General features: G+C 35.8%; 1 pseudogene; it reads right to left on the bottom strand.

Moving 5' to 3' along the window:
* Window positions 1-4,519: 4,519 nt before the first annotated feature.
* Window positions 4,520-11,509, bottom strand: LOC123223989 (annotated as a pseudogene).
* Between the last annotated feature and the right edge of the window lie 69 nt (window positions 11,510-11,578).

The following is an 11,578-nucleotide window of genomic DNA, read 5'->3' as shown; positions in this document are numbered from 1 at the left end:
GGAAGAAAAATGGAAGCTTTCCCAACAAAAGAAGAAGAAGAAGAAGAAGAAGAAAAATCTATTATTTTTCTACATTTCTCTCCCATTTATTAAGTTTAAACTTGATATTTATCAAGTTAAGCATGTGTCCAATTTTTATTGGTTTATAATTAAGAGTAACCAATATTTTGACACATATTGATTAATTTGTGCCCAAAATTATATGTTCCACTTTCTAAACAATTTCAAAAGTGTAAAATGACAATTTTGCCCCTTTTTCGAATCTTATTTGAAAAGCACCATTTTTTTCTTCGGAAAGTGCTAGCTAACCGTGGATAAATATTTTCATCTTCATAACACCATTTTCTTCTCTGAAATATGGGTGTGACCTTCAAGGTTCATAGTGACGTAGTCATGGGCCCTATATCGGACAACACATTTCATTATATCACTATATAACCCAAAATTGTCGTTAACCGATATACTTCATTTTTTGCCACAAAACGAAACTCCCACTAATGATGTGGTGTCATCTAGCAACGTCCCATGACCCCTACATCATAATGAAGTACAAGCTTCACATAATACCAAATGAACCTTTCTTACTCACACTTACCATGTAGTCCAATCCGTCTATCGTTAAATCCCAATTAAACTTGGATTCATAGAATGTCAAAATCCAATATTTAATCTTTTTGAATATCAAGTCATACCTCAGGACATGCCACATCGAAACTCTTTTCATGTGGACTTTTATCTATACTAGTTAGTGTCTTAAATTTTAATGTTTCTCGATATTCATATGAGAACTCGGGAGCAGTCAAGCTGACAGATTTCTGTATGATCATCACTTGTCCCCTCGCTCAAGCAACATATGATCAAAATGGCTTTTGAATGAGACATGATTAGCCTCGTGGTATACACCATATGAACCATATGTTTCAAAACGAAGCACAACCGTAATATCTCAAGTCAAAGGATCCATACATTAGTATGATTTATGATGTATCATTGACTACATATTAATGCCCATGTGATCATCATTCAACGGTCACGTTCAAAAAATAATATAATATAATAACCTTTGATTAGTTCTCTAACCATGAAATGGTTTTATTGTTTACCTATGTATATAACTACCATGTCTAATATCATCCACTGACATACGGTGGTGACATAGCATACACCCACTATGCAATACTATTGTCCAAATAGATTGCTTATGCAGGGAATGATTTGATGACGTTTATTAAAACTTATTGGGATGTTTCACATGTCATATGCATGTAATTAATATGGATGTAATATACAACTACAACATAAATATAAAAGTGGCACAAAAAACATGTGAAGTATGACAGAACTCACTTTTTTTTTAATTAATAATGTATATGTAAGATATACAACTCTTTAAACCAATAAAACGATGATTTTTAGGGCATATTCTAATATCTTTTCCAAAATTGATTTAAAAGGTAAGTATCATCAAATTAGAATGACAAAAGGTAATGAATGGAAAATTGCCTTTAAAACCAAACATGACTTGTATAAGTGATTGGTAATGCCATTTCGGCTTACTAATGTACCTAGTACGTTTATGAGATTAATGAACCATGTCTTGCATGCATTTATAGGCAAGTTTGTAATTATTTATTTTGATGATATACTTTTTTGTAGTCGTAGTCTAAATGAACATAAACGAGACGTGCGTGATGTTTTGCTTGTGCTTAGGAAAGAAAGATTGTTTGGTAATCTTAAGAAGTGTTCTTTTTGTACTGACCAGGCTGTGTTCCTAGGATTTTTTATCTCATTTAGAGGGATTAAGGTAGATGAAGAGAAGGTCAAGGCTATTCGAGAGTAGCCGACGCCTACTTCCATTATCGAGAATATAAGTTTCCATGGTCTAGCTAATTTCTATAGGAGATTTGTGCAAGACTTTAGTATATTAGCTACACCAGTAACTGAAATAATTAAAAAGAATATAAGGTTTAAGTGGGGTGAGGAACAAGAATGTGCATTCGCTTTGATTAAAGATAAGTTGAGTTGAGTATTGTACCTTTACTTGTTTTGCCTGATTTTCTAAACTGTTTAGAGTTGAGTGTGATGCTTAAGGTATAGGTATTAGAGCTATTTTGATGTAGGAAAACAGGCCTATAGCATTTTTCAGCGAGAAACTCAACGAGGCCACCTTGAAGTACCCTACTTATGATAAGAAGTTATACGATTTGGTGAGGGCGTTGGTGATGTGGTAGCATTCTTTTGGCCACACGAGTTCATCATCCGAACATATCATAAGTCCCTAAAACATTTAAAGGGACAAGGTAAGTTAAACAAGAGACATGTCAGGTGGGTTGAATTCATAGAAACTTTTCTTTATGTCATCAAGTTCAAGCAAGGTAAGGAAAATATTGTGCAGATGTGTTATCATGCATGTATACTCTAATCTCAACTTTAGGTACTAAATTGCTTGGGTTTGAGTATATCAAGGATTTGTATGTAACTAATGTAAACTTTTCTAGTATTTATGATGCTTGTGAGAAAGTTGCATTTGGTAAGTTTTATAGGCATGATGGATATTTGTTTAGGGAGAATAAATTGTGTATGCCTATGAGTTTCTTGCATAAATTGCTTGTTAGGAAAGCATATAGGATTGGACTAATAGGTCATTTCGGCAAAGCTAAAACCTTAGGCATCTTACAAGAGCATTTCTTTTGGCCATATATGAAGAGGGATATTGAATATATTTGTAATAAATATGTTAGATGTAAGCAGACTAAGTCAAAAGTTTTACCCTATGAATTTTATACTCCTTTACCAATACCTAGTAAACCTTGGGTTGATAATTCTATGGACTTTGTGTTAGGGTTTCCTAGAACAGGGAAGGGTAGGGATGCAATTTTTGTAGTCGTCGATAGATTCTCCGAAATGACACATTTCATTGCGTGCCATAAAACAAATGATGCTACTAATATTGCTGATTTGTTTTTCGAGGACATAGTATGCTTACATGGGGTTCCAAAAAGCATTATCTCTGATCAAGATGTTAAGTTTCTTAGCTTATTCTAGAAGGTATTATAGGGAAAATTAGGTACAAAGCTCTTATTTTTCACTATATGTCACCCGCAAACCAACAAACAAATTGAAGTAGTAAATAGGACATTATTGCGTGTTGTGATTGAAAAGAACTTAGAAACTTGGGAGGAATGTTTACCACACGTAGAATTTACATATAATATGACGGTGCATTCCACTACAAGTTATTCCTCGTTTGAGATCGTTTATGGTTTTAATCCATTAATTCCTTTAGATTTTTTGTCATCACTTATTGATAAGAGAACTAACTTAGATGGGAAAAGAAAAATGGAACTTATGAAGCAAATTCATGAGAAGGTCAAACAAAACATTGAAAAACAGACTGAGCAATTTACTAAGCAAGTCAACAAAAGAAAGAAGAAAGTGATATTTCAACCAAGAGATTGGGCGTAGGTATACATGCAAAAAGAAAGATTTCCTCAGCAACGAAAGTCAAAACGCCACCTCAAGGAGATGGTCCATTTTGAGTACTCGAGCAAATTGGAGATAATGCCTACAGATTGAATCTTCAAGGTGAGTAAAATATAAGTGCTACTTTTAATGTTTCTAACTTATCTTTGTTTGATGATGCAGATTTGAGAACAAATCCTTCTCAAAAGATGGGGGGAAGTGATGAAGACATCATTATAACACCGATCAGGGCACCAAGCCACGGGGTTAATCCACTTCAAGTACCAGTAAGACCAATTACAAGAAGTTGAGCTAAGAAGTTGCAACAAGTCTTAAATGGACTCATGGAAGAGCTTTGGTTCAAGTCAAGCATCATAGAGGCCGACTAGGTCAAGGAAGGCATCGAGAGACTAGTTAATTTGATCTAATTCTCAATTCGAGTAGAGGAATTGGTTATAAGGGATAAAAGCCCAATCTAAGAGTAGCATGTCATATTCGGCTGTCAAGGGAGCATTCAAGGGAAGACATCTAAACATGTGTTGGTTGGACCTAGGATCAAGTTATTATTATTTTTTTGTAATGAGCTAAGACTTGTTTTATTAAAATCCAACTTTTATTTAAGTTATGTGTTATATAATGCGCTACTTAAATTAGTTATTTTTAAGCTCAAATGTCATGTTGGTTTTTAACTTAGGTTATTAGACATTTAATCAGTTAATAGGCTTAGATAAATTGGATAGTCCATTGAGCTAAGGTCAAGTTGGTCAAATTAGGCCTTTAGGGTTTGTAAACACCATTTTAAAAAAACAATATTTTTTATGAGTAAACACTAACCGTGATGAACAGTAACCATGAGTTTCAGTCTTATTTCAAGATTTTAACTTTTTGATTTAAAACTATCAAAAACTTATCAAGATTTATCTCTTGTGGTGTTCTAATCACTAATTTATATCAAGGTTCATACGAATTTCATTTATGTCGGGTCACGGTGAAATTTGTTTCAATTCTAAAAAAAGATCGATTTTTTATTGGGTTTTGTGTATTGTTGTTGAAGTTTTCATATGATGAACTCTTTGAACTGCACAACTCTTGCCAGTTCTTCAACTTCCTCAATGAAACTATCCAGCCTTGCCACTATCTCTACCGGCAAAGAAGCAAAAGGAAGTGCTTCTGAGAATTCAAGGCTCATTATAGCAGTGTTACTCATCTATGGCCTCAAAGTCTTCTGGTCTACTTCAGGTGCTCTTTCTAGTGATGCGGAGGTGGAAGAGTCGGTTTTTTTGCCGGATGATGAAGGTTTAGTTTCTTTTTCTTGCTTTTGCGATTCCTGAGCAGCTGCTGCGGCTGGCATGTCGCTGGCATTTTCCTTGTTGGAGCCGAGAAACAGCCTTGGTTGAGATTTTAATGCGATATCAAGGTCTTCGAGGGCTTTGTGGAGGTGATCGGAGAGTGCATCCAGTAAGCATTGGCGTCGACTTTTAACACTATTTGCAAGTTCCGTAAACACTTTTGAAACTTCAGTGGCAAGACGAATGCATGGATCTTTGAAGAGGGATCGAACCGATTTTGGAGTCTATAGTGAAATCAAAATTAAAATCATATACAATAATAGTAACTCAAATAACAATTAATTGGAATGAAAATGAAATATTACCTGAATTTCAGTTTGCAAACATCCATGAAGAGCAAAAACTGAATATCCAAATTTGCGAAGAACTGCACCCACTTTCAGATATTGCTTCAATGGGATTTTGTGTTTAGCCTGCCTAGGCTCCCACTTTGCATAACTTGCCTGCTCAAATCAAACTTTCACTTCAATTAATATCCAGAAAAACTGAAGAAATTAACAAAAACTTAAACTAAAGTTAGAAATGGAGAAACTTACCAGGTTTTCATCGTCAGTTTTTGAATCCGAAACTGTTCAATTTAAAGAAGACTGAAAACATACCTTACTGAATTTTTAATATGCAGGATTTCAGCAATTTTCCAGAAAACTGGGCAGCAAGGTTACAGCAAGTTTCAGAAAAACAGGGGAGCAAGTTTTTCAGCTTAAAGATGAAAGAAAGAGAGCTGAAAGATAAATTTTCGGAAGTATTTTTCTTCATTAATTAAGGATACTTATACAAGAAGACAAGTACAAAGAAGCCATACCTATGACCATACTTTATATGCAAAAGTTCCTTAGTTTAAGGTAAGCCACACATATTACTTACTCCAACTAAAGTGACTTAATCAAATAACAAAATGCTTAACCAAAAACAGTAAATGAACTACAACTTCAATATTCTAGTTTGCTAACACTCCTCCTTAGAAATTGAAGTTGTTACACCAAGCAAGTGTCTCAATTTTTCAAATTGAGATTTAGCAAGAGGCTTGGTTAGAATATCAGCAACTTGATCAGTGGAGCTGCAGTGCTTTAAAGTTATTTCTCCTGACTTTTCAGCCTCCCGGATTGCATGAAATTTTACACTTATATGCTTGGTTCTTCCATGTTGAATGGGATTCTTAGCTATTGAGATGGCTGATTTATTGTCAACATATATAGTAACACTCTTGGAGAAATGGCAGTCCAAATCTGTGAGCAGTTTCTTCAACCAAACAGCTTGGTTTGCAGCATTAGCAGCAGCTATATACTCTGATTCAGCTGCGGATTGAGCAACAACCTCCTGTTTTCTTGAATTCCAGCAAAACATAGCTCCTCCAAAGCAGAAGCAATATCCAGAGGTGCTTTTATAGTCATCTTGGCATCCTGCCCAGTCACTATCTGAGAACCCTATCAGCTCATCCTTTTGTTGACAAGAGAACCACAAGCCATAGTCATAGGTGCCTTTGACATACCTTAAAATTCTTTTGGCAATTGACCAGTGGAAAATGCTTGGTTCTTGCATAAATCTGGAAAGTAAAGAGGTGGCAAACATTAAATCAGGTCTGCTAGAGCACAAGTAAAGCAAACATCCCACTAATCTTCTATATTGAGTGGCATCTACTTTTTCAGCTCCATCATTTTTCATAGGCTTTATATTGACAGCAAGTGGAGTGGAAGCTGACTTGCAATTTGTCATATGGAACCTGCTCAGTAAGTCTTTGGCATATCTTTCTTGCGAAATGAAAATTCCATCAGGAAGTTGGAGAATTTCCAGGCCAAGAAAGTACTTCATCAGGCCAAGATCAGACATCTCAAACTCCTTTTCCATGCTGAGTTTAAATTCCAACAATTGAGGAACATCTCCTCCTGTCACCAATAAGTCATCAACATACAAGGATACAATGAGTTTAACTTCATCATTTTGTCTCTTAATGTACAAGGTAGGTTCACTTTGATTGCATACAAATCCTAGGCTTAGTAAGTGACCATGTATTCTACTATACCAAGCCTTAGGAGCTTGCTTAAGCTCATAAAGAGCCTTGTGTAACCTATAAACACATTCTTCTTTTCCTGGAATTACAAAGCCTTCAGGTTGATGAACATAAATTTCCTCATCCAGAATTCCATTCAAGAAGGCTGATTTGACATCAAAATGATGTATCTTCCAGCCAGCTTTAGCGGATAAGGCTATTAAAAGCCTAATTGTGTCATACCTTGCTACAGGAGCAAAGGTTTCAGAGAAATCAGTCCCAGGTTGCTGCATATACCCTTTAACCACCAATCTGGCCTTGAGTTTGTTGACTAAACCATCAGGTTTCAGTTTTGTTCTGAAAATCCATTTAACTCCAATTGGTTTGTGGCCTGCAGGTTTTTCCACTAAGCTCCAGGTTCCATTTTTTGTGATCATATTCAATTCCTCCTTCATGGCATTTAACCATTCATTATTTGAGGATGCTTCTTCAAAGTTCTCTGGTTCTTTCAGAGCTAAATTACACCTCCTATAAATGTCATCAAGTGACCTCATTCTTGAAGCAGGAACTATCTCATCATTGTTACTTTCATGCAACAAACTTTCAACCTTGGAAACTGATTCTGAAGAAGTTATGGGCTGAGAATGGTCATCTAAATTATTTTCCCAGCTCCAAGACTTTGCTTCATCAAATTTAACATTTCTACTAACCACAACACTTGAAGTTTGAGGAAGGAATATTCTGTACCCTTTTGAGACTGAACTATAGCCAATAAAAATTCCAATATCAGCCTTAGAATCCAGCTTTGATCTTTTCTCTTGTGGAATAAGGACATAGCAGATACAACCAAAGGTTTTTAGATGATCCACTGATGCTTTTCTTCCATGCCATTTTTCAAAAGGAGTAGCATTATCTAATACTTTGGAAGGCAGCATATTCAGTAGGTATATGGCTGTATTGGCAGCTTCTGCCCAAAAACTTTTTGGCAGCCTTTTCTCAAATAACAAGCATCTTGCCATTTCCATTATTGATCTATTCTTCCTTTCACTAACCCCATTTTGTTGAGGGGTATAAGGAGTGGTAAGTTGATGGATAATTCCTTCATTTCTACAGTAATCAGCAAATGCATGAGAGGTGTACTCACCTCTATTGTCAGTTCTCAAAATTTTAATTTTTGTTACTGATTGTTTTTCCACTTCCAATTTGAATCTTTTGAAAGTGTCTAGGACTTCACTTTTTAGCTTGAGAAAGTAACCCCAACAATATCTAGTTAGGTCATCAATGAAGATTAGCATGTATTTGCTTTCATTCAATGATAAGGTATCCATGGGACCACACAAATCAGAATGCAGCAGCTGAAGTTTTTCATTTGCTCTCCAACTGCTTTTTGTAAAAGGCAGCCTAGCTTGCTTCCCAAATTGACATACTTCACACAACTCTTTGGGGTTAATTATAACAGGCAAATTCAGAACTAGTTCATCATCATGCATACTTTTCAAAGCAGAAAAATTGAAGTGTCCTAGTCTACTATGCCATAATTTTGATTCATCAACAACTGTGTTTGCTGAATTAGCTTCTGGAAGTGGCCATTTGATAGCAAAATTATTGTCTTTCATATCCACTGACATGACTTCAAGACCATTCTTATCAAAAATAAAGCATGTATTATTCTCAAAGTTGAGAGAATATCCATTTTGCATCATTTGACCAACACTCAGCAAATTGTGACTTATATTTGGAACATAAAGTACATCATGTATGAGTTTGGTACCTTTTGGTGTCTTGACTAGGACTGATCCTTTGCCTTTGACCTCCAGCAAATCTCCATTTCCTATTCTGACTTTGGAGCAGAAAGCAGAGTCAAGATTGGTGAAAAGTGAAACATCATGTGTCATATGGCTTGAACAGCCACTGTCAATCAACCAGGCTGTAGGTACTTGATTCTTCTGTAAAACATGACATGAAGCCACAAACAAACTTTCATTTGAGACTTCTTGATTTTCAGCAATTTGAGCTTGCTGAGTATTCTGACCTTGGCTTGATGGCTTGTTTCTACATACTTTATCAATGTGTCCTTGCTGATTACACAGCCTGCATCTTACATTTGGCCTAAACCAGCAATTGTTTGGAGAATGACCTTTTCTTTTACAGTAAGGACACAAAGTAAGCTTTCCTTTCTTGTCAATTTGTGGCTTGTTCTTATCTCTTTTTTCATCTCTTCTGCCAAAGGATTGTTTCTTGCTGCCATAATCAGTCCAGTTTTTATTTTGAACTCTCATACTCAAGGCTTGCTCAGTTGAATCTTCCTGCCTTAATGCCCTTCTTTGGTCTTGAGCTTTCAAGGCATTCAACACCTCAGATAAGGTGAGTTCAGAGAAGTCTTTGGAGTCTTCCAGTGAAGAGATCTTAGCTTCATATCTCTCTGGAACAGTGACAAGTATTTTTTCCACAACCCTTTGATTAGAAAGGGTCTCTCCCATTAGCCTGATTTGATTCACCACTTTGAGCACTCGGTCTGCATAGTCTTTAACTGTTTCAGCTTCCTTCATCTTCAGCACTTCAAACTCTCTCCTTAGGTTCAAGACATTCATTTGTCTTGACCTCTCATTTCCTAAGGAGTCTTCCTTCAACCTGTCCCAAGCTTCTTTGGCTGTTTCATATGAGACAATTTTTGTGAAAACAGCATCAGTTACTGCTTGATGGATCATAGACAAGGTTCTAGGACTCTTGGTCATCTCTTCTTCATGCATTCTGATTTAGTTCAAAGTTGGATTTGAGGAGAGGGTTGTTTCTCCTCCTTAACATACTGCCACAATCCTAAACCCCTCAAGAATGCCTTCATTTTTACTGCCCATATGTGATAGTTCTCACCATTGTATATTGGTGGTGACATAGAAGAAGACAAGGATGCCATGGAGCAATAATTGAGTAAATGTTTTTTTTTTTTTAAGACTGATTTTTTTTTTTTTTCGGACAAGTTCATACACCCCTTAAGATCTCAATGCTCTGATACCATGTTCAATTTAAAGAAGACTGAAAACATACCTTACTGAATTTTTAATATGCAGGATTTCAGCAATTTTCCAGAAAACTGGGCAGCAAGGTTACAGCAAGTTTCAGAAAAACAGGGGAGCAAGTTTTTCAGCTTAAAGATGAAAGAAAGAGAGCTGAAAGATAAATTTTCGGAAGTATTTTTCTTCATTAATTAAGGATACTTATACAAGAAGACAAGTACAAAGAAGCCATACCTATGACCATACTTTATATGCAAAAGTTCCTTAGTTTAAGGTAAGCCACACATATTACTTACTCCAACTAAAGTGACTTAATCAAATAACAAAATGCTTAACCAAAAACAGTAAATGAACTACAACTTCAATATTCTAGTTTGCTAACAAAACAACCTTGTAACCTTCGTAGATGGTGTTATTAACGTCTTGCTCTATTTCTTCAGTATCATCATCATTGAAATATTCATGTACACAAGCTGCATTACATAAGTTGATGAAGTTCATCGGTATGTTTTAAAATCTTTCTTATAAATTAGGTTATTTTATTCGCTCAATTCATAAGCTCCAGCATTTACCTTGGATGGATTTAGCGACGCCTTCGAGTTTGGTGAGAGTGGAACTGTGGAGGTCATGGCCAGACCAAATGGGGACGATCAAAAGCGTCATGCAAATGCAGATGCCACACGCAATGCTTATAGTAAAAATTTTTTGTTTTGCGATTCTCAACACATTGTCAACACGGTAGCTTGATATCGGAATCAAATTAAAGGTTAAAAGGAATATCACAACACCATCGTCATAGTTCTTTACGGATGGGAAGAACCTCATGTATGTAGATCCAGCTCCTGTTAGATTCATAAAGGAAGATTTTACAAAAATACTCTAATATCTTTGATCACTAAATATTACATAATGTTTTGAAAGAAAGCCAAGCTTACCTACTAGAGCAACTGCAATACTAATAAAAACTGCTTGGAAAATATGACCAGATATGTCTGAAATATATTCAATGATGAAGGTTAAAATTCCTGCCAAAAATGTTCCAGATCCTCTATTCAATCCTTTGCAAAAAGTTGAGCCTATATACATATATATCATTAGAAAAAAATAATGTAAGTTACTAAATTGTATTTGAAAATGTTAAATTTTCTTATGAAATCAAAGCCTTAACATTCAGGAAAGATGAATAATAACCTGCACTTAACTCAAGCATAACAGCCAGTCAACATCAACCATTGCACTGTCGCCAAATCTTTTCTACAATGCCTCAATCAAATACAACTGCAAAACCAGTGCTATTGCAACCCCAACTTTGAGAGCATGAATAACTCGTCGATAATCTTCTTCACCCACCTCACAAACTGTATGCAACCGTGAATCCACAACTTTCTGCAGTTTCTGAGATAACATCTCAAAATAATTCCTCAATACTCCACCAAACTTGCTGGTCGATTGCCACAACAAACCCGGAAACCTCCTCACTTTGTCACCAAGATTTTCAACGCAACCTCGGTGAGAAGCCGCATCATTGGAGGCCGTGTGATCTACCGTCTCAATGCCAACTTGATGTTGAAGCTATGGAGCAGTGAAGTTGGCTGCTAAAAATTCTGAATTTTTTGAAGATGGTTCTGGTGCAGAAAGCTGAAGATGATATGGATTATTTTTTGCAGCCTTAAATGGTGACAAACTTCCTTAACCATTTTGTAATGCTTTTAGTTAGAATGCAACCAAACCAAATTGTAGTTGTTATGTTTGGTGTACTTTGATTT

This window comes from Mangifera indica, chromosome 8, assembly GCF_011075055.1.
Source record: "Mangifera indica cultivar Alphonso chromosome 8, CATAS_Mindica_2.1, whole genome shotgun sequence".
Classification (NCBI taxonomy): domain Eukaryota; kingdom Viridiplantae; phylum Streptophyta; class Magnoliopsida; order Sapindales; family Anacardiaceae; genus Mangifera; species Mangifera indica.
The sequence above is the reverse complement of the archived record's forward strand: the minus strand, read 5'-3'. Positions and strand labels throughout refer to the sequence as shown.